General features: G+C 34.1%; 1 protein-coding gene across 2 annotated transcripts in view; it reads left to right on the forward strand.

Annotated features, from left to right (window-relative positions):
* Positions 1 to 1,303: 1,303 nt before the first annotated feature.
* LOC106102829 overlaps positions 1,304 to 27,233 on the forward strand; it is a 42,252-nt gene continuing 16,322 nt past the window's right edge. For both annotated transcript variants that reach the window (XM_013282416.1, XM_013282417.1), the window contains exon 1: positions 1,304 to 1,586. The gene's annotated coding sequence lies outside the window, so the exon portion shown is untranslated. The remainder of the gene's footprint in view (positions 1,587 to 27,233) is intronic.

Genomic DNA, 27,233 nt, shown 5'->3' on the forward strand with positions numbered 1-27,233 from the left:
CCCAGAGATTTCGCTGGCTGGGCCACTTGATGAGAATGGGGGAGGATCGTGGAGCCAAAAAAGCGTATCTCGGAATACCGATTGGCCGCCGAACTATTAGTATACATTTTTGTATTTAACATGTGTCGAAATATTGCATCTAACATATTTAAGTCGTGGAAATATTTTCTCTCTCTGTAAAAAACTAGAACACATACAATATTTAAAAAAAATAGAAAATAAAATAACTTTTTAGTCTCGCTCTGTTTCCTATGAGCTTATATGGAGGTGCACATACTATTCCATTTTAGTTGTGCAACTAAACAGTTGAAGGCTGCGAAACAATCGACGATCGCACAACTGTCTTTCGATTGTTTAGTAAAAGATGACGCTCTAAAGGCGACACGTCCTTGACTTTGACATCGTTACAATTCCATCCAAATAAAGTGGTTTAATTAAATTTAATAAATTGCAGATTAAATTGATGTTATATGACACAGATTAAAAATGCATGTAAAAGGTTTTATCTCTGAGAGTGTGGACGCACGCCGTGTGTGCCTTTGTTGGCAAGTCCTTTAAAAATAATTGCATCTCTTTGTACTGTACTCTATTGACAGTGTGTAAGATACATGTATGCACTCTTGTTCCAAATGAAACCACACTTTCACACTTTTTGCAATATAAATTACTAGCTGTTCCCGTGCGACTTCATCCGCATAAAATTATGAAAATCTTATTTTATTGTTTACATGTGTCAAATTATCAAATGCAAATGTCAAAATGACATGACGATGACAAACCATGGCACCCTTGATTCCTTGATATTGGCAGCAACTTATGGTCTCTTTCCCACATAAGTTTTTTTTCCAAAATATTTACCCCTTAAGTTAATGGCGTGAAAATATATAGCCTAAAGCATAAAGTAAGTGTTGGGCTTTTTATTAAAAATATATATTCAAAAATATGCTGCAATTGCTGACATCTTAGGCAACAAAGAAGTGTGTGTTTACGCTTTATTATAATAGTATAGAGTATAGATTAATTCAATTTTAAGTAAAGAAGTATACTCGTAGATTAAAAATTAAAATCAGGTGTTTAAAAATGTCAGAGCTAGATATTCATTGAAAGAAAAGCAAAGTCTAATTCTTGTTACTATTATAAATATCTTACTGCATTCCAATCATTTTGTGTCGTCTGCTCGGTGCTGCATTCAGCATTTTCAGAAGGCAAGAAAGAGATGCGAGATCCACCTCTCTGTTCCTCCCGTTTCAGAAGTGTACCGTATGTATTTTCAGAATTTCAGTCGCAACCCAACCGTGGTTACCAACGGACGTATTAACATCGTTCGAAATTCGAACACGCGAGTTTTAAAAATCGAAAACGGATAAAGGTTTAATAAATTTAATATCGCGTGTTGTGATTTGGGACGTGTAGTGTGAAAGTTTTTTCGCTGCGAAGTGTACACTTGTTTTTGACTTTGTTGTTTGTGCCAAATTGTTATAGATGAAAATAACCTTTGAACATTTTCGGTCGAGGACGTTTAACTAACATTATTTCTTGGACGGTTTAGAAATTATGTGATCAATTTTATTTCTAGCAAATTTCAGGTAAGATTAGTGAAATTGATTTATTAAAATATCATTTGAAATGTAGATTTGTCTAGTTAATATTTAATTTTTACAATAATACACTCAATTTTATCTATTACATTCTTACTAATATTATGAATTTAAAGACCTAAATGGATAGATGGATGTTTGTTATTATTTCCGGAGAAGTTTAACGTATTTCGATGAAATTTGGCACAGATGTAGAACATAGTCTGGAAGAGTTTTATGAATAATTTCTTTATTTTTTTTACAAGATTATTAACTTTTTATTATCAAAATAAATAGTTTTAATCATGGATTACATATATAAATAAATAATATGCAATTCATATTTAAAACTTTTAACTTTTCGAAGTATGGAAGTATGTAGTCATATTTTAAATGCGAAAAATTGAATGTCGCACTCTAGAAATCGATGTATACATCTAAAATGGTTTGGTAAATCATCACGGAAACATTAGCTTCTGAAATGCAATGTTGATAAGTCATACTTATTTTATAATTATAAATGCGAGTTTGGATGGAAGGGTGTTTGTTAAAGTTTGTAGTTTTATCAGTTGAACGGATTTCAATGAAATTTGTTATAAATGTAACGGGTAGTCTGGAAGAACATATAGGCTCACTTACACTTTTATTTTTATCTAATTCCACGAGGACGGAGTCGAGGGCGACACCTAGTAAATGATATACAGAAAGCAGTGTGGTGATAAATATTTATAACTAAATATAACCATGTTGACGTCTATACCAATCAGCGACAGAGTTAAAACACGTGTTTAACTAAACAGTGTTTTTACGGATTCAATACCCTTCCCTATGTTCGCATCTGTTGAAGTGACATGCAAATCTGTATCTATACTATTATAATAAAGCATAAACACACACTTCTTTGTTGCCTAAGATGTCAGCAATTACAACATATTTTTAAATAGTTCTTTTTTAATAAAAAGCCCTACACTTACGTCACGCTTTAGGTTATATATTTTACGCCATTAAACTTAGGGGGTAAATATTTTGGATAAAAACCCTAATGTGGTAAAGAGACCATAAGTTGCTGCCAACATCAAGGAAGCAACGTTGCCATGGTTTGTCATCGTCATGTCATTTTGACATGCAATTGATAATTTGACTAATGTAAACAATAAAATAAAATCTTCATAATTTTATGCCGATGAAGTCGCACGGGAACAGCTAGTGTTAAAATAACGTTGGTTAGTTCTTTGAAGTAGTTTTTGTGAAGTCACAGCCGCCATTTTGAAGAGCATCACTGGTTTAATGGGCGTGCTAAAGTCGGAGTAATTTAGAGGCGTCTTTAAACACTATTCAACACTCTGACTGAATAAACTGAGGAATACTTTCTCTGAGTTTTCATTGTTTAAATACTTGTATATAAACACAGTCATTAGTCTTTTTCTGATAAATAAAATACAAAACGGGTAACTAATATATTAAATGCGAAAGTTTAGATGGATGGATGTTTGTTAAAGTTTGCCACCGAGGCGACTGAACGGATCTTGATGAAAGGCGTACATAGAGGATACTCTAGAAGAACACAGGCTACTTACTTTTGTTGTTTTTAATTCAACGCGGAGTCGCGTGTGATACCTAGTTAAAATAGACAATTGTTAGCTCATTTTCCGGTGACCTATAACCTCAGATTTCCCTAATCTGGGTAATATATTTACGATTTGGTTAAATAGAAAAAAGGGATTACATTATGCCGTAACACACATAAAAAAACATACAGACCAATTGAGTACTTCTTTTGGGAAGTCGGACAATAAGGACAAATAAAAACAAAAATAACTCAAGTCGTAGGAGCCGTAGATTTTCATCACTGAAAGACTCATACATAAATGTCATTTCTCATTTTTCTTAAAAGACAAGAATTTGTATTAATATTTGTTTCAAGGAGTGGAAACACGTTTAGATGATGTACTCTCGTTTCGCTCTGGTTGCGGCAATTTGGAATATTAAAAAAAGAGTTATTACGTCATTGTTAGGTAAAGTATCCAGCCTTTTTTATAAATTAAGGAAAGTATCTTAAATTATTTGCTACGTCTCCTAAATAGAGAAAAATACTTTCTTTAAATTATATTTCATACTAACTGTTACCCGCGACTTCGTCCACGCAATAATAAGATAAAAAGTAGCCTATAACATGCCCGTCTATGTCAGCTACCTATCAATGAGAGTCCGGACAAAATTGGCCCAGCCGTTTCGGAGATTACCCGAAACCAACGCGGCTTGCATACAGACAGACGGGTAGACAAAAAAATGTTGTATGCGATTTTCGTTATTAGTAACGCAAATACATCATCTTCCCGAAATCTGAAATTTTTTCTTTAGATATTACAAACAGACACTCCAATTTTATTATACGTATAGATATAGAGATTTTACTTGACAAAAAAATCATATTTTCTAACTAATTTTTTTTACGTATTTTTGGCACAGTATGGTCCTAGCTTTGTCGATTTCGGGTGCTCCTAATGTCCGGTTTTCCAGCTACTTTTAACCGCACGTTAGTGTTTCTGGTTCAATAATTTTATAAAATGCGTCTCCAAACTACGGAACTTGAGTTTTACTCTGTTGCAAATTAGTTCAACCTAACACAAATTTATCACTATTTAAACTACTATTTTAAAGCTTACACACAATACTTCGTGACATAGGACGTTAGCAATCACAGCATATATTTGAATAATTCTTTCTTTAATAAAAAGCCTTACACTTACGTCACGCTTTAGGCTATATATTTTCACGCCTTTCATCTTAAAGCTGGAAAGAGACCATAAGTTGCTGCCAACATCAAGAAAGATTGCTAAGGTTTGTCATGTCATGTCATTATGATATTTGCTATTTATAATTTGACAAATGTAAATAATAAAATAATATTTTCATAATTCCATGCGGATGAAGTCGCACGGGAACAGGTAGTTTTATATAATCTGAGCGAAAAAAAGGTTAGGGAGGTAATTTCCTTCGATAATAAGAAATTCAGAAGTTATAAGGTTTTTGTTTTAAATAGCTTAGGGATGCGCCGTCTCTTCTGTGATTGAAAAGAACTCCTTTTCTGTTCTAAAAATTGCCAGGAATGTGAAAGGAAAAAGACAAAAATCATACCATTGTTTTCGAAATAAATCAATTCATGTTCTTATACGTTTTGTTTCTCGTATTCTGTAATGTTTTTATTATATCATTCTTTTATACAATGAAACAAAGAAGTACGCAATTTGAATATGGTTTTTGATATAAAAATATTTTCTGAAATATGGATAAGGTTTTTGATGTTTTTTTTTATGAATACAAAAGTTTTTAAAGCTAATACTTTTGGGCTATATTCGATTGTTTAATTAAAATTCATGTTTGTTTCAATATTTTATACAAAAGTGGTTACTAAAGGGAATTGTTTGTTCGAATTGTTTGTTTTGATTTTAACATTTCAACTTTTGGAAGCCAAAAGCTTTATTGAGAATCCGATATTTTAAATAACTTTTAAAAAATATTACATTTTATTTCTTACGTATATTATAAATTCGGGAGTTTAGATGGATGGAAGTTTGTTAGAGTTTGTAGCCTAAACTAACGGATATGAAATTTGGCATAAATGTAGAGGATAGTCACAAAGGTTACTTACTTTTTTTATTCCACGCGGACGGAGTCGAGGGCGAAAGCTTCTAATCATTTTAAGTCTTGGCATATATCTGGTCGACCATGGCCAGAGATGGCTAAATGGCAAAAGTTTCTGGACTAAGCAAAGGCCTTTACAGGGCTATAGAGTAAGGTATGAAGAATATGAATGAAAGGCCTTAATTTGTTTATTATATTATCTATACTATTATAATAAAGCGTAAACACACACTTCTTTGTTGCCTAATATGTCAGCAATTATAGTATGTTTTTGAATTATTCTTTTTTTAATAAAAAGCCCTACACTTAGTTCATGCTTTAGGCTATATATTTTTACGCCTTTAATATAAATAATAAAATAAAATTTTCATAATTTCATGCGGCTGAAGTCGCACGAGAACAGCTAGTTATTACTAGTAGTGTGTTAGAGATTACATTTATTAGGACACAAACTTTACCTCATGTATTTTAACCATACTACGGTTTGATCACGTCCTGTCTAATAGTTCAAAATGCATTCTTTTTAAGCTGTAATCGAGTAATTAAAACGTTTGAAATCGTATTGAAATGCTCTCACGTTTATTGGATCAGAGCACGTTCCTAATAAAGCCTGGGCCTGAAATATTCCTACCTACGGCTTTGCAGCAAACTAATTGAGATATCTGAAAGTCATTATAGAAATACATAGACTAACGAACATCCGGCACACCTTTGACTAAACTATCGCACGACTGTGTGATCTCGCTTTGATTCCTATGAGTTTATATAGAGATGCCCATTTTATGAGAGACACTACTCGATTTTTAGTTGTGCAACTAAACAGTTGCAAAACAATCGACAATCGCAAAATTGTGAATTAGTTTATTCAAAAGTGTGCCCACGCTCTAATAGTTGACACGACGAACCACAGTCGTTTAGGCTACAAACTTAAATATCCATCCATCTAAACTTTCCCATTTATAATATTAGTATGTGTAGATTTTTTCTGCGACTCTTCCCGCGTACAATTAATTAAAAACAAAAGCGAGTAGCCTTTGTGTTCTTCCAGACTATCTTCTACATCTTTGCCAAATTTCATCAAATTCCGTTAGTTCATTTAGGCTACAAACTCTAACAAACATCCATCCATCTAAACTTTCGCATTTACAATCATCATCAACTTGCTCTTATCCCTTATGGAGGGTCGGCACAGTATGTGCTGCTCTTCCATACATCTCTATCAGCCGTCATATCTGAATCCACTCCTTTCTTAAGCATATTCTCTTTCACACAATCCATCCATATTATCTTCGGTCTTCCTCTTCCTTTGTAATATTAGTGTGATTATATTAACATGTTGTTTTGAAGACTTATTAATAGATCATGTGAAAAATGTCTCAAGTGAAGTATCAAGTATGCTTCCTCTGCATACTTTTGAATCTCCTTGATAATTTCAAACTTGGAACAATAAATAGGTCCGTATCGGTTTAAGACAAAGGGCGTCACGTTACAATGACGAACTCTGTAATTAAACATTCTATTCTTCTCTTGATTAAAGACTGCCATTGTTTTCAAGACAGTGAAAGTGTTGGCTTGTGTACAAGAAACATGACTTCTAATTCATTTTACACAATTAACAGTTACTTATAACAGTTTGATATATTTATCTTCTTCACCAGCTTAATACACGTCACCACTGAGAGGCTTAAAGACTACCCTAAGTTGACTAGGTTATAGTCAACCTCCACTGCGGGTTGACTTCACACATATCTTTGAATTTCTTTGTCGATATCTGCAGCATCTTTTCCTTCGCCGTAAGAACGTCGGGTAAATTATGTACATATGGAATTTCGAAAAATCACATTGGTACGGCGGGATTCGAACCCAATTCCTGTAGATTACAAGTCAATTGCTTAAACCAATGAGCCACCGATGCTTTATAATATTCGAATGAGTTGAAATAATTTATTTCTAAAATCGGTGAATCAGGAAATTGTCAAGTTTTCGTTCAACTACACATAACTTTATATTACCATTGCAAAGTTTTCGGCGAACGTAACGTACGTAACTGAGTGCATTGAAATTTAACATAACTAAAGTTCTGGATAATATACGTTAGAGTAGTTTTCCACTGTGTGATAGCACCGTTTCCACGCGTTGAATTCGGTCTTTGTTGCTAGAATCTCTCACCGTGGTCTTTAAGGTATTTGGGTTAGAGCCAGAATCGAATAGTTCTCGCTGTGAGAATTTCGTTTATTATTGAGATTTAATAACGCTGACAGTTGTGTAAATGTAAAGGATCTTTAGTACAGTCTGGCGGATAGCCATTGGCTAGTTTGCGGTCGCCAAATATTTCTTGTACACGTGCTTAGAAGTGTAGGAATATTTGACATATTTGTTAAGAGATTAAAAAATATATAAAGCTGATACTTCACTTGAGACATTTTTTACATAGTCCTCCTCAAAACCACATCTTAAAATAATATATTCATTCACTATGTCTAGTCTAGTCATTTCTTATATGTCTTTGCTTATTTAAATCTACTGGCCATATCAAATTAAGAATGACGAGACTTTTAAAAAATAATGTTATTATCATTAATAGCAATCTTATTAATATTAAAAATGCTAGTAGATAGTTGTGTAAGAATGTATCTCAGGAAAACATCTCAATATAATTTGGCACAAATGTAGATCATAGTCTGAAAGAACACATACCCAGATTTTTTGAACTCCGTGCGGATGTAGTCGCAAGCACAAGCTAGTCTTACTATCTTACTACTTACTAATATTATAAATGGGAATGTTTAGATGTATTAATGTTTGTTGAATTTGTAGAGTAAATTGCTGAACGGAAATTTGACCTATGTAGATGTATCATAGTCTGGAAGAACACCCACGTACTTTTGTGTTATTACGGCCAGTGATATTATAAATACGAAAGTTTGAACGAATGGATGGTTGTATCTCTTCCTTAACGTATCTAGATGTTTGTTATAGAAATAGATTAAAATGTCGAATCGCCCTTAGGCTAAATGTAATCATAACATCTATACTATTATAATAAAGTGTAAACACACACTTCTTTGTTGCCTAAGATGTCAGCAATTACAGCATATTTTTGAATAATTCCTTTTTTAATAAAAAGCTTTACACTTACGTCAAGCTTTCGGATATATATTTTCACGCCATTTAACTTTTAATTTAGGGGGTAAATATTTTGGATGAAAACCCTAATGTGGGAAAGAGACCATAAGTTGCTGCCAACATCAAGGAAGCAAGATTGCCAAGGTTTGTCATGTCATGTCATTTTGAAATTTGCTATTGATAATTTGACAAATGTAAACAATAAAATATTTTTTTCATGCGGATAAAGTCGCACGGGAACAGCTAGTTACGTCATAAATCCTTATCAATTATCCTCAAAGAAAATTATATTAAGAATCAGCTTTTATAAGGTTATAAGAAAAAAAAATTAACTTTCACGGAAATTAATGTTAGTTATCGTCTTAAGGAAATTTTCCATCAAAATAAAGACAAACATGTCAATGGAAAATTAACGAAAATATTTCGCAATAATTTTCATAGAAATTGTTAACGCAGATGAGATTTTTAAGCGTGTTTTTTGAGATAATATTTTAAGTACTCGTATATTCCTATTAATAAAGGCCTGACCCACCACTGGCTGATAGAGGCTCAGATAGCTTATGACTTCAGTGTCAGATAAAGGAACAAAAGCCGATTTTTCCATCACATTTTACATGTTGGATTATTATCAGACATATAGCCTAAAGCGTGAAGTAAGTGTAGGGCTTTTCATTAGAAAAATAAGTATTCAAAAATATGTTGTAATTGCTGACATCTTACGCAACAAACAAGTGTGTGTTTACGCTTTATTATAATAGTATAGATAAAAAACTATCGAAATTATGGATATATATCACGTAAAGAGAATTAAAACATTTCTATCAATCCATCCAACTTCGAATTCAATAACTTTAATTAACTACGCGAGACCGCGACCATTACTTTGCCCCCTTTACCCCAACGCCTCCTAGTGGCCGCAACTCAAAGCAACGTAGCCGCTTTTAAAGTACGTTTAAGTTATGGATACTGTACGAATGAACGATGCCGTGTTTAAAGTTAAATAAATACTAATTTCTCTTATATTTTACGAATAAAATGAACGTTTCTGTTTGCTAATTAAAAACTGTTATTATCTTGTTATTCATAGTACAGTGCCTCCTACCTTCTTACTAATATTAAATACTAGCTTCCACCCGCGACTCCGTACGCGTGGAATTAAAAAAACAAAGGTGAGTAGCCTATCTGTTCCTCCAGACTATCCTCTACGTCTATGCCAAATTTCATCCAGATCCGTTCAGCCGTTTAGGCTACAAACTCTAACAAACATCCCATCCATCTAAACTTTCGCATTTATAATATTAAGAGTAAGTTGTGAAAGGTCAGATGGATGGGTTTTTGTTAGAGTTTGTAGCCTAAACTACTGAACGGATCTTGAAATTTGGCTATAAGAGGATAGTCTGGAAGAACACACACACCGAAAATAATTAAGGTTCCCATGGGATACATTAGTTTTGTTTTTTCACTTTTACTCAATAATTCTGCAAAGGTTAGATAGATTTTACTGATATTTGGCACAGATATGAAATAAATTGTAGAGTAACAAGTGTTAATTTAAGGTTCCCGAGAAAACGTAGTTTTTTTTCGTAAGTTTTGAATACTGCGCGAAGTCGCGGATAACAGCTAGTTTAAAATTATTATACTGTATTGAATGTGATCATTATCACCCAATAATGATAATTATGATAGTTAAATCATTAAATAATAAATCATACTTCATACTAATATTATAAATGCGAAAGTTTAGATGGATGGGATGTTTGTTAGAGTTTGTAGCCTAAACTGCTGAATGGATTTCAATGAAATTTGGTATAGATGTAGAGGATAGTCTGGAGGAACATATAGGCTACTCACTTTTGTTTTTTTTTTAATTCCACGCGGAAGGAGTCGCGGGCGAAAGCAAGTAAATAATAATAATAAAAAAATGGACTTATACACAATGAATATATCCAGTCCGTAGCAGGATGAAGTAGAGGAAATTCCACACGCACAAATCTCATATCTGTATTCGCACTGGCAGAGGTTTCATTTCGAGAGCGTTTTAGGAATCGAGCTCGCGTTTCCTGTCGGGCCGGATATCCGGCCGCTGCGAATGATACCCGGCCGTAAAAACGGTCCAAAGCTTTGATCAAAGGTTAACCGGGAACGTAGATACTTGGACAATTTCCTACACAACGTAACGCTTCTTAGAAAGCAAAATGAAAGTATATTATATAAAAAGAATTGCCCAGTTGTTAATAACTTATAATTGAATTAACAGATGCAAATACCTTAAATAGGATAAGCAGAAAAAGAATTAACATAATTGTATAGTTTTCAAAGATTGAAAATAAAGATTTTGTGCAATATGCAACGAAGTGGCGATAAAATTATTATTGTTTTATATTAAGGTAGAAATGAAAATTTTATGATATTCACGTAAAGGTGCGTACTGACCGACATTATGTATCTAATACGTTACATACCGAGCATTTTGAGAAACAAGCAAACAACGAGTCACTCAATGCAACGTTAGAGCGAAAACACCTGTCTAAACTACCACATAACTGTACGATTGTCGATTGTTTCGCAGTCAATTCAACTGTTTAGTTGCTCAACTAAAAATCTTGTAGTCCTCCATATAAGCTTATCAAATCAAAGCGACAATAAACAGTTGTGCACACCTTTGATTAAACAATCAAAGGTGTGCGCTTTTCCATCACACATTAGTCAGTAACTTTCACCAAAGTAAGGAAGAGGGTGGATCTGTGAAAATCATAAAATGCGTTTATAGTTTCCTGTTCCGAAGCGTCGGACTGAATGTTACCAATAAAAAAGATAAAGCCGGAAATGGCGCCGCAGCGACCTTCCATTGCCGATGTTTTTTACCTGTTACGTAAAGGATTATCTGCGATTATGTCACTTTTTTTGTTTTTTTTCTCGCTGATAATTCTTTACAGACACACTATGAATTTGGACGTTGCCAACACTTTCATTTGTAACAGTTACATAAAAAAAGATTGAAATAGTTCTGGATCCAGTGATTATGAAACATAAAAAATTTGGATGAAGACAAACGACATGTTTTCTATAGTATGCTCGATCTTACTAATATTATAAATGCGAAAGTTTAGATGGATAGATGGATGGATGTTGGTTAGAGCTTGTAGCCTAAACGGCTGAACGGATCTCGATGAAATTTGGCATAGAGGTAGAGGAAAGTTTGGAAGAACATCTAGGCTACTAACTTTTGTTTTTGTGAAATCCACGCGGACGGAGTTGCGGGCGAAAGCTAGTACTAAATAATACTAATATTATAAATGCGAATGTTTAGATGGATGTTTGTTAGTCTGTGACCTGAACGACTGAACAGATATCAATGAAACTTAGTACAGATGTAGTGGATAGTCTGGAATAACACATAGGCTACTCACTTTTGTTTTCTTTAATTCCACGCGGATGGAGTTGCGGGCGAAAACTAGTACTACAATAAAGAGGAAATGTTTAAAATTTTTGTATGTATTGAAATAAAAAAAAAGTACTGGGCCAATATCAAAAATTCTTTCAGTATTAAAAAGTTAAGTTATCGCTAAGTAGGCTTTGTATTATTATTCCCAAATTATTATATTATTCCCCGTTCCCTTTGTATTATTATTCTTTGTGTTAAGAATCCCACGTGAACTAAGATGCGGGCAATAGCTAGTATGTTATAAACTCAAAAACTAGGGCGGCGATTTTTAATAATTCCTTTGCCAATAGAAAGCTATATCAAGTAACAAATTGTTGAAATGGTGTATTTCAGAGTATTTTTAATTCCGCGCAGAAGTCGAAGGTAAAAACAAATCTCGATATAAAAATTTCAATCGCTACTCAAAGTAAACGATACTTTTTGTAATTTCGCAGCAGGACCGAGCTTATCGTTTTCCCGAATGAACAGTCCAATGAATTCATTATATTTAATTTATTTCATAAACTCAGATAACAATTGGATTAACATAATGATTGAAGTTACGGGAATTAATGATTGTATTTCCAGCTTTCTCAATTCGAAAAGATATCTTTTTAAAGGATAAGAAAAGGATGGGAAAGGGAAATTTGACAGTTGGGGACCCATTAAAGAAAATATCGTCATTCTGTGCGTTTCTCCGTTGTTAAACAAATATTTTACAGACTAGCTGTTCGCGTGCGGCTTCATCCGCATGAAATTATGAACATTTTATTTTATTGTCAAACTATCAATAGCAAATGTCAAACTGACATGACTTGACAAACCTTGACAATCTTGCTTCCTTGATGTTGGCAGCACCTTATGGTCTCTTTCCCACATTAGGAATTTTATCAAAAATATTTACCCCTTAAGTTTATTGGCGTGAAAATATATAGCCTAAAGCGTGACGTAAGTGTAGGGTTTGTTATTAAAAAAGGATTATTCAAAAATATGGAAAAATTGCTGAATTCTTAGGCAACAAAGAAGTGTGTGTTTATGCTTTTTTATAATAATAGTTTAGATATAATATGCAGCGGTCACTCCGTATTTCGACTAATTCAAATAAATCTTATAAATAGTTAGTCTTGCTAATATTATAAATGCGAAGTTTAGATGGATATATGTTTGTCAGAGTTTGTATCCAAACTGCTGAACGGATCGCGATGAAATTTGGCATAGATGTAGGGAATAGTCTGAAAAAACATACGCTTCTTACTTATGTTTATTTAATTCCGCGTGGACGGAGTCGGGGGCGAAAGCTATTGATAAGCTTTAATAGATATATGTCTTTAACTTGTTCATAATACCCCAAGACTTTTTCGATTGTATTTATACGAATATGTTTTTAAAAAAAAACTTTCCATGTTTTTTTAGGCAAGTAATCCAAGCGTGGATTACGTTTTGTCCCAAAAAGTATACTTTTGTTAGAACAATAATTGTTTCTAGTATTTTTTTTAATAAAGGAATTTTAAGTTATTCTGTATAATGTTCTGAATTTTAAGTTATTGTTAAGTTGAAAATTTCGAAACAAAAGTTTTGATTTTCAACTTTTTTGTTATTTTACCAAAACAATTTGAATTGTGAATTAACCGAAAATAAATAGGAATGATCTTTTGTTTTATTTTGTATTATTTTGCATGAGGTTTTGTAATTTTAGTGAAAAAAGGTTTTTGTCATAACTTCTGAACATATTTTGTAGATTTCCGTCGAAACAATAGCTTGTAGTATCTTTTCTAAAAGATTTTACAATTTTGTAAGTAATTGAAATTTTTCTTTCATGCTTTTACATCACTTTTATATCAACTGATTTTGTATGGAAGTGTTCATATTTTCGTATACAATTATCTTCATTTGGTTGGATTTATAAAATAACGACGTCACCACAAACACTTGAAAGAGATCTCATTAAAAATGATGTTATCTTTTAAAGTTAAATAGAGAAAAAACATCAAGCTCTCATCAATCGTGTCAACGATTCTTTTCAAAGAGAAAGAAACTTTGTCATTTAATGCAAAAAAATATGGAGTCTCAATTAAAATTTAATCGAGCGTTACAACTATCCTTTTTCAACTAATATTTCTGTCTTTATCTGACTCTATGTGAAGAGGCACATATATAATCATCTCCCCTACCTTTTTCTACTCCCGTAGAGTTCGCACCGGGTTTTCGTTCTCCAAATAACTCTATCATCCGTCATCTTAGTCACTCCCTTCTTGATCATGTCACCTTTCACGCAATCCTTCTATGTTTTTAGGTCTACCTCTACCAGTGTACCTCCACACTTGTAAAAAGTTCTCCTTGTTACATGTGATTCAACCCTACTCATAATATGCCCATACCATTCCTTTACATTCATTTTTAAAGGTATCCAAACATGTTAACTAGTCTGCATTTTTGTTACAAGAAGGACGTTAGTTATGAGTGTGGTACACCAGTAGTGTTAGACTTAGAAAGAAATGGATGGATTGCGTGAAAGATGATATGAAGAAGGGAGTGATGACTGAGATGACGGATGATAGAGTTATTTGGAGGACGAGAGCTCGGTGCGACGTTTAAGAGCTCGGTGGACTCCCAATCTGGTAATAATAACGAAGTAACGGCTCGTGCCGAGGCTAAAGGAGCCCTCGAGCTTAGTTACTCATAAACGTGATTTAGGCTAAGCGCCATCTGCGCTAGGCCATCTCAAGTCCGGTGAATCTGTAAATGCCAGTGGCCATTCAGTCACAAAAAAAAATCGGTGCGACGACCTTATTAGAGTAGGATAAGGTAGGAGATACGATGGTTTACATTTTATTCTTTTCAACAACAGCAAACTAGAGTTTTGTTGAAAGTAAAGTCACACCTTACTGTAGAACACAAAGAATAAGCCATCTTTGCTGTCAATTCTAACAATCCGTGCGCTCGACTGCTTTGTGTGGTATCGTCGGTCACAATTTTAAGGTGGCTATTACTGGTAAAGAATGTGACTTTTGCGCTATTCTTTTCAGCTGAAAACTTTCGTCTTATATTTTCCTGGTAGTGTCAGATTTTAATACTATGTTTACTTTATATTTAGTAAACTCTTTTTAAGTATTCTAAGGTGATAATTGACATGATACAAATATACATGTTTATTTTTACTTACGTGGAGTTTTTTTTTTATAAATCTATTAATTGGCAAACGAGCATGTGGCCATGAATTAGATAGCTAAGGGACTGTTGCCCATAGACATCCGTAAAAACTGTTGCCTTCCCTTAGCTGACGTGGGAGAGGACACACAAGAAGAGGATCCTTCATCTTTCTATCCATCTCAATTCTGTCAAATCTCATACCCTTTCCCTTCCTTTCTTTATGTGAAAAATGTGTGAAGAGAATGGACTGAAACGTGACATTTATTTTAATAAATAAACCTCTTTAGAGGTGTTTTTTTAATATGATTAAAATTAACATAAACCAGAGAATCTCATTCAAATCATTCCCCTCATAAAACGTTCTCCATATTATTGTGACGGCGAAAATCCCTTTTTCTGTTTCCCCATTGTACAACATTTTTATACCCGTATGTCCTTAAGGATAAATTTCGTTCCACCCTCATTTACGGACACATTTAAACCTGCGAGAGCGAGGGATTATTTAAAAGAGTGTTGACGTTTTTCATGTTTTGTGCAAATTAAACGTGAGTCTACATTAAACTGAACGGATCTCGATAAAATTTTGCAAATATGTAGACCATACCTTGGAAGAACACATAATCTTTAATTTCGGATAAAGTTACGTTTATCGTGGGATACATTAATGTAGCATTTTCATGTTTACTCTGTCGCCCGCAAACTTACAACACCCGTTACGCCATTTTGACATCACAGAAATAAAAAAGTACCCTCTAATATGTCTATCCATCTCAGCTACTCTCCAGTGGAAGTCCCGTCGAAATCGGCCCAGTCGTTTTGGAGATTGCCCGGAACAAACTTGGCTTGCGTACAGACAGACAAAAAATTTTTTACGCAATTTTCGTTATCAGCAACGCAATACATGACCTTCCTGGAATCTGTAATTGTTCTTTTGATATTACATACACTGCAATCTATATCTATACTTTTATATCTAAACTATTATAATAAAGCGTAAACACACACTTCTTTGTTACCTAAGATGTCACCAATTACAGTACATTTTTGAATAATTCTTTTTTTAATAAAAAGCCCTACACTTACGTCACGCTTTAGGCTATATAATTTCAAGCCATTAAACTTAGGTGGTAAATATTTTGGATAAAACCCTAATGCGGGTAAGAGTATAGATATCGTTGAGTTTTTCTAAGTACCATAATTAATGTTACCTGTATTTTCAGTACTAATCTCCACATTAGAATTGTTCTCACGAGACTAATTTAACTAATTTAGTAGTCAGCGGTATTACGTATCTACAATTAAACTTTAAATTGCTTTCTACACTCTTATTATGTTTATTTGATAATTAAACGAGTAAACAAGTATAAAGCGTTGAATTATTAACACACGAAAAAGTATTACAAAAACTTTCAAAGGTTATCTATGTTCTATACATATAATTAAATTGAAGTGTCTGTTTGTAATATGAAAAGAAAAAATTCAGATTTCTGGAAGATGATGTATTTGTGTTGTAACGAAATCGCATTTAAAAATAATTTGTCTGTCTGTCTGTCCGCAAGCCGCGTTCGTTCCGGGTAATCTCCGAAACGGCTAAGCCGATTTCGACCGAACTTTCACTGAAGGGTAGCTGACATAGACGGGCATGTTATAGGCTACTTTTTTATCTTAATATTGCGTGGACGAAGACATGGGCAAGAGCTAGTTTATAATATATTTTGATAGTCGTAACATTAAGAAAAATATATTTTTATACAGAATTAAAGAAGCCGAATAAATATCGTATTTCTCGGAAATATTTGACGCCACAAATAAATAGAACAATCTTTTGATGTTGAAGATGATATTTTCTTTAGAATCATATCTTAAATATTATATAGAAGACGATTGGGAATTTTCCTTGATATTTTTATTAAAGAAGTTATATAAAAACATTATTTTTCTTATACGACTTGTCATTGACTTAAATTTTAGAATTATTTGAAGCTCTAATTGTAATTTGTTTAAACAAAACATCATTTACAATATTTTATAATATTAGGAACCAATAAACAAAAGTATTCGCCAAATAAAGAAATGTGTAAGATAGAAAACCTTTTAAATAAACAAAAAGTATAGCGTTGTTTGTTGGAGGAAACGCGTAAAAAGTAACATTCGCGGCAAAAGTTTGAAACGTAAATAATAGTAGGAAAAAGAAGATATTCAGAAAGTTTACCGGCACACCACAATAGTACGTATCTTTTATTGCACAAGAAAAGATTCACTAAAGCTTTCTTTGTGATAGAATATAAAAACGCTTTGTATTATTTGAAGTGTTGACAAAGCGATTCCCTATTAATTTAATCATAGCAATTATTTATAAATGTATATTTGCATATACAAAACTATCAGGGGTAGCTCTATTAAAATCTGTCCAAAAATATTCAAGGAAAATATTGCAATAAGTGATTTATCAAATATACAAATAATCTACGGGCACTTACTGAATTATGAGCAAAAGGACTATAGTTCGAATCTATTTGTGAAGGATTATTAATCGAGTCCTTTCTTACCTTGGAATATAAAAGGAAGGGTTCTGAGGAGTAGGGTCTTTTCTATTGTACCCAAAAACGCTTCACATCGGTACTATTAATATGAACATTTTGAATCACTATATTATATTAAATTAACATAATATAGTTTACGAGAAAAGTAAATGAAACTCTGATCTATATTATTTATACTAATATAATAAAGCGTAAAAACACAACCAACGGAGCGTCGGTGGCTCAGTGGTTTGAACACTTTACTTGTAATCCACAGGTCTTGGGTTTCGAATCCCGCTGCCGTGTACCAATTTGATTTTCGATTTTTCGAATTTTCATATGTACATAATTTACCCGACGTTCTTACGTTGAAGGAAAACAACGTGATGCAACCTGCACATATCGGCGAAGAAATTCAAAGATATGTGTGAAGTCAACCAACCTGCAGTGGACCAGCGTGGTTGACTATGGCCTAGTCACTCCTTATTAGGGTAGGCTCCGAGCCCCTTGGTGGGGACGTATAGTGAGCTGGTGATGATTATGAAACACACAACTTCGTGGCGTAGGATGTCAGCAATCACAGAATATGTTTAATTAATAGTTTCTTTAATTTAAATCCCTACACTCACAATACGCTATAAGCTATATATTTTCAAGCTGTTAAACTTAGGGGTAAATAAATTGAAAATTACCTTCATGTGGGAAAGGGACATCAACCGACATTAAGGAAGCGAGGTTATTATGGTAACGGTAATTTTGACATTTGCAATTGAAAATTTGACAAATGTAAACAATAAAACAAAGTTTTTATAATTCCACGCGGATGAAGCCGCACTGGAACAGCTAGGTATTATTATCCACTTGCCCCTTATCCCTCACGGAGGGTCGGCACAGTATGTGCTGCTCTTCCATACATCTCTATCAGCCGTCATATCTGAATCCACTCCTTTCTTAAGCATATCCTCCGTCACACAATCCATCCATACTTTCTTCGGTCGTCCTCTTCCTTTGGAAAGCACGGGAACTCCTAGTTATAGATAACAAAACAGAAATAATGTTAAATTAAGCGTGCGCACACCTTTGACTAAACTATCGCACAACCGTTTAGTCGCGCTTTGATTTCTATGAGCTTATATGGACGCACACTACTCGATATTTAGTTGTGCAACTAAACAGTTGAATTGGCTGCCAAACAATCGACAATCGCACAAAGGTTGTGCGTTAATTTAGACAAAGATGTGTGCCCGCTCTTACCCAACTATATTGAAAGAAAAGTCTTCATAAGTCTTTGTAAATTTTAAAACAAAATAAAAACAACTTACAGCGGAATATTAAAACGATTGTTAAATATGCAACAGCGCCTTAACTGTTAAGGCAATGTTTAAAATTCACATTCCTTAAAATTTTAACGACTTCTAAAAGCGTAGTGTTAAAGATTCGTTTCAGGATTCAGCCCAGTCTTCTCTTCCGGTATGCGGAAAAACATCAAGTTTGGCCCAATTATGTTAAAGTGAATTTCATAAAATTAAAATGTCCGACTTTCCTTTCATCTCTCGAAGATATCTGAACTTTTTGAAGTAACGAGTTGTAATCGCTTTCAACATCTGATGCCGACATTTAAAGGGTTCATTAAATAAGGTTGTTTTAATTTATTTTATTTATTGCGTTAAAAATTAAGTTAACTGAATTTACTACAAACTAGCCCCGCGACTTCGCCCACGTGAAATTAAAATACAAATCTTTCCTCTTTATAACATTAGTATAGGTTGACTTATCGTGTAATATCGTTTATTGAAATGGTACTCAAAAAAAATCTAATAATTACTTCGATCCCAGATTGATAACAATGGATCGAGATTGCATATTGAAACGGCCGTTGATATAGACCCCTTTATTCCGTTCCTCCGTTTTCCTGTTTCGCGCTTGTGTGTTTCAGGTTCGGCTTATATCCTGAACAGGTTATCAATCGTCACTCAATCGAGCTTTAAAAAAGTAGATTTATTAATAAAAGTCCGTGATTGAGAGCGCGCGTGACACATGAAACCTGAATGCGCCTTGACCGGCGTCTGTAGCGTGCCAACTGAGACGAGGCCGCTGCGAGTAAGGTCAGATGTAGTGCCAAGTTAATCCCTCGGTACAAATATATGTTCTCCTTTTATGTAAAAAGTCTAACTGTGGTAGAGCCTTTACCATTTTCGAACGAATGGGTCGGTTCGGATACCACGACCACACAGAATACAGGCGTGAAACAGAAGCTATTATGTTTATTTGAGGAGAATGCGTGATCCTGCCTAATTTAAGTTTCTTTTCCTTCTTGTCCTTTTATCAGGAAAGTATGGGAATGGAAAGTGGTTTCAACGGTGGATGAGACGTATAGGAAGGGGGAATATCCTCTTTATGTGTGTCTCCTCCATCGATTAAAGGTAGGCAACGCATCTGCAATTGCGGATGTTTATAGGCAGTAGTCGTTTTACAATTTCGGCGAATTCAGGTGGCCACACTCTTGTTTGCTACCTCATCATATAAAAAAGTAGTAACCAAGAAATTCGTGACGATAAATCTATATGAAACGATGGGGATATAAACCAGAAAGTGTTAAGATTGAATGTGGATGGCTACAAAGGTAGAGGAAGACCGAAGAAAGTATGGATGGATTGTGTGAAAGAGGATATGCTTAAGAAAGGAGTGGATTCAGATATGGCTGATAGAGATGTATGGAAGAGCACATACTGTGCCGAACCTCCGTAAGGGATAAGGGCAAGTGCATGACGAGTGGATGATAAACTCTATATGTAAAGGAGAAAAATACTAAGAGTCTTGAGTAATGAAAATTGGTTGATTTATGTTTAAGCAAAACATACAAAACTGTTTAGTCTCGCTTTGATTTCTATGACTTCATATGGAGGTGCGTACTACTCGATTTTTAGTTTTTTTATAACATAAGGTGGCAAACGAGCAAGCGACCACCTAAATCCGCCAAAATGGCGTAGCGACCACTCCCCATAGACATCCGCAATTGCAGATGCGTTGCCTACCCTTATCCGACAGAGGAGGAGACGCACATAAAGAGGATATTTCCCCATCCAACGCATCTCCTCCACCGTCAAATCCTCTTCCCCTACCCATACTCTCCTTATAAGAAAAGGGTTGTGAAGAGAAAGGGACTTCAATTAGGCCTCCGGCACCACACTCATCAGACGAAACACGGCATTGTTTCTATTTCACGCCTGACTTCTGTGTGGTCGTGGTATTACACCGGGCATGCCAGCCCTGCAGTGCTAAGATGTTAAAGTGGGCACTACCACTGTAATTTAGTTGTGCAAAAGAGTTGAATAGGCTGCGAAACAATCGACAATCACACAACGGTTGTGCGATTGTCGATTGTTAGTTATTCTAAATTTGGGTTATAACTAGGTTCTACATACTAGACAGTCATAGGTATGTGTAAAGTGAAGTCGTTCACTTCTACTGCGGTCAATAACGGTATTGGAAAGCCGTCGAGCGCAGTATGCGATATTTAAAAATAACGCTATTTTACAATATTCCAACGAAATATTAAATGTTTCGTAAGACTGTTATCGTAAATACCGACAGTTTGGAATACACTGTAAATATATGATACTTAAAATATATATTGAATTGTATTTATTACGAAAGTTTTATTTTAATTCAACAAAAATGTACTCTTATTTGCCTTTTTATCTGTACACTAATTTTTCCGTGCGGCTTCGTCTGCATGCAATTATAAAAACTTTATTTCATTGTTTGCATTTGTAGAATTCGCAATTGCAAATGTCAACCATGGCAACGTTTCTTCCTTAATTTTGCTAGCTTGTAGTTTATGGTCCCTTTCCCACATGAAGGTTATTTTCAAATTTATTTACCCCCTAGGTTAATTAGCGTGTTAATATATAGCCTAAAGCGTGTCGTAAATGTAGGGATATTTAGTAAAGAAAGAATTATTCAAAATAATACGGTGATTGCTGACATCTTACGCCACAAAGTAGTGTGTGTTTACGCTTTATTATATTAGTATAGAAGTATAGATTTGGTACACATGTATTTGACTTATAAGACCAACGGATAGTTATAAGTCAAATACTTTATCTCCGTCAAATATAAGTAAAAAGATCTCTAGAGACCTCTTCCCTGCAAGTTACGGTTCGGATTTAGCTTAAGGCATATTGATTATCTTTACCACGTTTACACTAAAAATATTATTTGGGTTCGTTTATATTTCGTCCCATGGGTTTATTGGTTATAGGGAATATCAACATTTCTCCTCCTAGGGGTGACAGGCCAACTATAAAAAAGATTAACGGTCAAATATTTAAACACTAGCTTTCGCTCGCGACTCCGTCCGCGCTAAATTAAAAAAAAAAACAAATGTGAGTAGCCTATGTGTTCTTCCAGAGTATCCTCTACATCTATGGCAAATTTCATCGAAATCCGTTCAGCCGTTTAGGCTACAAACTATAACAAACATCCATACATCTAAACTTTCGCATTTATAATATTAGTAAGAGTCCTCGTGACTTCGCCCCCGTGAAATTAAAAAAAATATAGACAATGTTACTTAAAGATAAATGACCTTTCTAAAAGTGAAAGAATTTTTAAAATCAGTAGTTTTTGAGTTACTTCAATACATACAAAAAAAAACAAATCTTTCCTCTTTATAATATTTGTATAGAAATAGATTTAAATGCGTTATATCATCTTAAATAAGGTCATGTAGAAACTTCAAACTACATTAAAATTTTGACATCTGACAGTTTGGTGGTGCTTAAGAAGCGAATAGTTTAAGATTCGTTTCAGTAGTCTGACTTTAAAGTGTTGGAAAAACGAACTCAAATAAGACCGTTAATCTATACTATTATTATAAAGAGGAAAGATTTGTATTTTTATATGTATTGAAATAACTCAAAAACTACTTGACTGATTTCAAAAATTCTTGCACCATTAAAAAGCTGTGTTATCGCTGACTAACATGGGTTATATGCTTACTTTTGTTTTTAATTTCACGCGGGCATACTCATTAATAATAAATCAATTATTACTTCTGCATATCGCTTTGTCATGCAAAATCTATTTACAATTACTTTTAATTTAACAAACAACTTATCAAAAGACCTCTCTCTTTATATAGTACAGACTAGCTATTCCTGTGCGACTTCATCCGCATAAAATTATGAAAATTTTATTTCATTGTTTACATGTGTCAAATTATCAATTGCAAATGTCAAAATGACATGACATGTTAACAAACCATGGAACCTTGCTTCCTTGATGTTGGCAGCAACTTATGGTCTCTTTCCCACATTAGTGTTTTTATCCAAAATATTTACCCCCTAAGTTTGTAACGTAAGTGACGTAAGTGTAGTGCTTGCTGACATCTTAGGCAACAAAGAAGTGTGTGTTTACGCTTTATTATAATAGTATATAATAGATGAAGAAAATATCTTTTTACTGTTTAAAAAAGAGTAGTAATTCAAATAATACAAGAGCATGAAACGAGCGATCATTAAAATGCAATGTAAAGGAAAAGCAAAAGTGTAAGAGACAGTAAAAGAAAATGTTACTTTATTGTACTTTATAAAATAAGTACAGTCGCGCAACTCCGCGGTATACCATTAACAGAATGCCTTGTTTCTTGTAACGAGACAACGCATCTGAGAAATAACCAATTAGGTAGTAGTGCACACACGACTCGTTAGTACTAATAAGGCAATTAATAATAAATTCATTTATTTAACAACAAACTGGTTACAGAAAATAGACCCAAGGTCAGGGTGTAATTATCATAGCTATTTAGACGTTTTAAGGGTGCTGATCGACGTTGTAAGGTGTGCCTCCTGATGTTATAAATACATAAAAAAAAATAATTGCGGATGTCCATGGGCGTCGTTGACTACCTTGGTGTTCACGCAACTCGTTTGCCCCCTTTTTTAATATAAAAAAACTATGGCCTAATCATCCCTTACTTAAGGTACCCGAGCCCCTTAGTGGGCACGTATAATGAACTAGTGATGTGTATTTAAACATAATGTAGATTTTACTTTTATATGCTTTTATACTCAAACATTTTGAGTATAAAAGAGCGATTGGAATCTGGCATCGGGCCAACAGCTGACGTGCCCCGTCTAGACAAACCAGACACTTGGAATAATAAACAGTTTTATAGTTAGCAATGTCCTTAAACTAAATTTTAATGTCTTCCAACAGTTCTTGAACACTTCTGAAATACTATCGTAAAATGGCATATTGTCTATAACCTCTTAAAATAAAGATTATCAATATTTACTGCCACAATCAAAACCATTTATTATTAACTAGCTTTTGCTGGCGTCTTCATCTGCGTGACATAAAAAAAATGTAGCCTATGCTACTCACAGATACGTAGCTTTTTAATGGTGAAAGATTTTTTTAAATCGATCCAGTAGTTTTGAAGTTATTTCAATAGACACAAAAATACAAATCTTTCCTCTTTATAACATACTAGCTGTTGCCCGCGACTTCGCTTGCGTGAAATTAAAAAAAAACATTGCCTATATTACTCAAGGATAAATTACCTTTCTAACGGTGAAAGAATTTTTAAAATCGATCCAGTAGTTTTTGAGTTATTTCAATACATACAAAAATACAAATCTTTCCTCTTTATAACATTAGTATAGAAGTATATATCAAACTATTACACTATTTCATTCATATTCAAGCTATTTCTGAAACATTTAACAAATAGTTTCTAATACTCTCATAAGTGTTACACTTGTTAACATTACGCTCTATAAAAAGCATTCACAAACGCCGCCTAAGCACAAAGTAAACGTTCATTATAGTTCCAGTTACCGCTTCACTCGGGCTTTATTAACTGTATAGCTAAAGTAGATTAGAGAGGGGATTCCCCTTTAATCCTGACTGCTAATAGACTTACCGTTTACGATACTATGGCATATGCCTGTTTATCTTTATATAAATAGAACAAAGTTACTGTTTGATGCATCAAGTCATCTCTCCTACCTTATTCTACACACGTAGATACGGTGCGCCGGTCTGCGTCATCCAAATAACTCTATCATCCGTCATCTCAGTCACTCCTTTCTTCATCATGTCTCTCACGCAATCTTTTTCTATGTCACTCATAACTAACGTTATCCTTGTTATGCGATTCATCTCTCATAATAATTAACATTATCTATTGGTGTTTATGAAAGAAATATTGTAAAAATTATCCACTACAAGTCGTGGAATTAAAATATTTTGTCTTACAAGACACGACTCGCTTCGTCAATTTAGACAAGTGGATGGAAAAGGAATTTGCAAATGAACGTAAGCCACACGACAGGCTGACTTAGAACTGTCTAAAGTCTAGAGTAAGATCACTTAAGTATGGAATTTAAAACAGAAATGCTTTCAATGTTGAAATATTTCATTTCTCTAATTTATTAACAAACAATTTATAGGTTATAAATGCTGATTATTCCCAACCGTCCCACCTTTTAGTCCAACTATCACCAATAAGGTGACAGATGGAACCGTTATGAAATAAAACAAGTTTCAACCGTCTTGTCGCAAGAGGTGGGACGGATGGAATTCACAACTGTCTCTACGTGGGGACATAGCGGGGTGACGGTTGGGAATAATAAACATAAATGCTAAAAATGAAAACAAAACCTTACCTAAAACAACTGAAAATTTCGTTTACTGTAACTTATTTAATTTTAAATACATTTATCGACCTCATTTCCGGTATACTAAAATCAACCGGCGAAAAATTAATGGATACGGTTGTTGTATTGACTTTTACTATAATAGCCCATATAGCAATGCGAAACATTTTGCATATCTGTCAAGTTTAGTGGCAACACCTCCTTGCTCCAGTAAGCAGGTTTAAAGTCAAAATATTTGCCGTAGTATTAACGAATTACATTCTCGAAATAGTACATAGTGATAAATTTTATTTGAAATAATCAGAATTATCTCTTTCAGCAATAATCAAATCAATGGCCATCAATTCTTAACCCATTCGTTATAACGCATGTCTCTGACATCAACATTCCGCTTCTAGGATTAATGATTGAAATCCCCCTTCGCTTTACTGAGGCCATCTATCATCAATTCTCTTAAACTGTCGATTGCAAATAGGGTAACGTTAAGAGTGTGCGTAACTTTGACTAAACTATCGCATAACCGTTGTGCGATTGTCGATTGTTTTCTAGCTTCAACTGTTTAGTTGCACAACTAAAAATCGAGTAGTGTGCGCACCTCCATGTAAACTCATAGGAATCAAAGCGCAACTGTACAGTTGTGCGATAGTTTAGTCAAAGTTGCGCTCTAAGATAGCAATTCAAGTGATCGTGTTTGAATTTTTATGTCTTCTGGTAAAGATTGATTAATATTTTCCAATCATTTACAGGTTTTCTTTAGTAATTGATGTCTGCCGTCGTAATTGAGGATCTTGTGTCTATCTATACTTCTATACTATTACAATAAAGCGTAAACACACACATCTTTGTCGCCTAAGATGTCAGCAATTACAGAATATTTTTGAAAAATTCTTTTTAATAATAAAAAGCCCTACACTTACGTCACGCTTTAGGCTATATATTTCACGGCATTAAACTTAGGGGGTAAATATTTTGGATAAAAACCCTAATGTTGGATAGAGACCATAAGTTGCTGTCAACATCAAGGAAGCAAGGTTCCATGGTTTGTTATAATGTCATGTCATTTTGACATTTGCAATTGATAATTTGACACATGTAAACAACAAAATAGATTGTTCATAATTTTATGCGGATGAAGTCGCACGGGAACGGCTAGTATTAAATAAGATGATGGTCAACTAATGATGGTGTTTCTAATATTACGCGATTGTTAGTTCATTATAGAATCAATAGAACAATAGAAGATCGTTACCGTCTACCTTCGGAATTGAATTCTACGAACCACTCGTCACTCCGACAAGTTTATAATTGCGAACGACCGCAGTTGCGGGTAAAAGCTAGACGTTATAAACAGTGTGCAATCTTTCCAATCTAAGAGCTGGCATAAACAGTAAGAAAATAATAAAACAAAGTCATAGGTAATTATGTCCTAGAATTCATTGCGTATTTTTTTTTATAATATAAGGTGACAAACGAGCAAGCGGCCACCTGAATCCGTCAAAATGGCGAAGCGACCGCAGCCCATAGACATCCGCAATTGCAGATGCGTTGCCTACCCTTATCCGACGGAGGAGGAGACGCACATAAAGAGGATATTTCCCCTTCCTATGCATCTCCTCCACCGTCAAATCTACTTTCCCTTCCCATCCTCTCTTTATAAGAAAAGGATAGTAAAGAGAAACTAACTTAAAATAGGCCTCCGGCACCACACTCATCAGACGAGACACGGAATTGCTTCCATTTTACGCCTGTCTCCTGTGTGGTCGTGGTATTACTGGGGGCGTTCCGGCCCTGCAGTGTTAAGATGTTAAAGCGGGCACTACCACTGTTGTATTCCAGTTGGTATGAAAAAACAAATCCGTTGTAACATTTCAATTGAAATCAAACACGGGACAATTTAAAATAAAATATGCATGCAGTGCACCATACGATATAATAAATGGAACTTATTAATTCAAAGGGAAACATGTCGTATGAACTGAGCGAACTCGCTGCTCGAACGTGCCATGCTCTACGAGGACTATTTATTTGCTAGATTGTTGTTATTTTTCATACAGAGGGTTGGTTTGATATTGAAATTTTGTAAATGTAATTTAAGCATATTTTTTGTAACATGAAAAACGAA

This window comes from Papilio polytes, unplaced genomic scaffold (assembly GCF_000836215.1).
Source record: "Papilio polytes unplaced genomic scaffold, Ppol_1.0 DF823901.1, whole genome shotgun sequence".
Lineage (NCBI taxonomy): Eukaryota > Metazoa > Arthropoda > Insecta > Lepidoptera > Papilionidae > Papilio > Papilio polytes.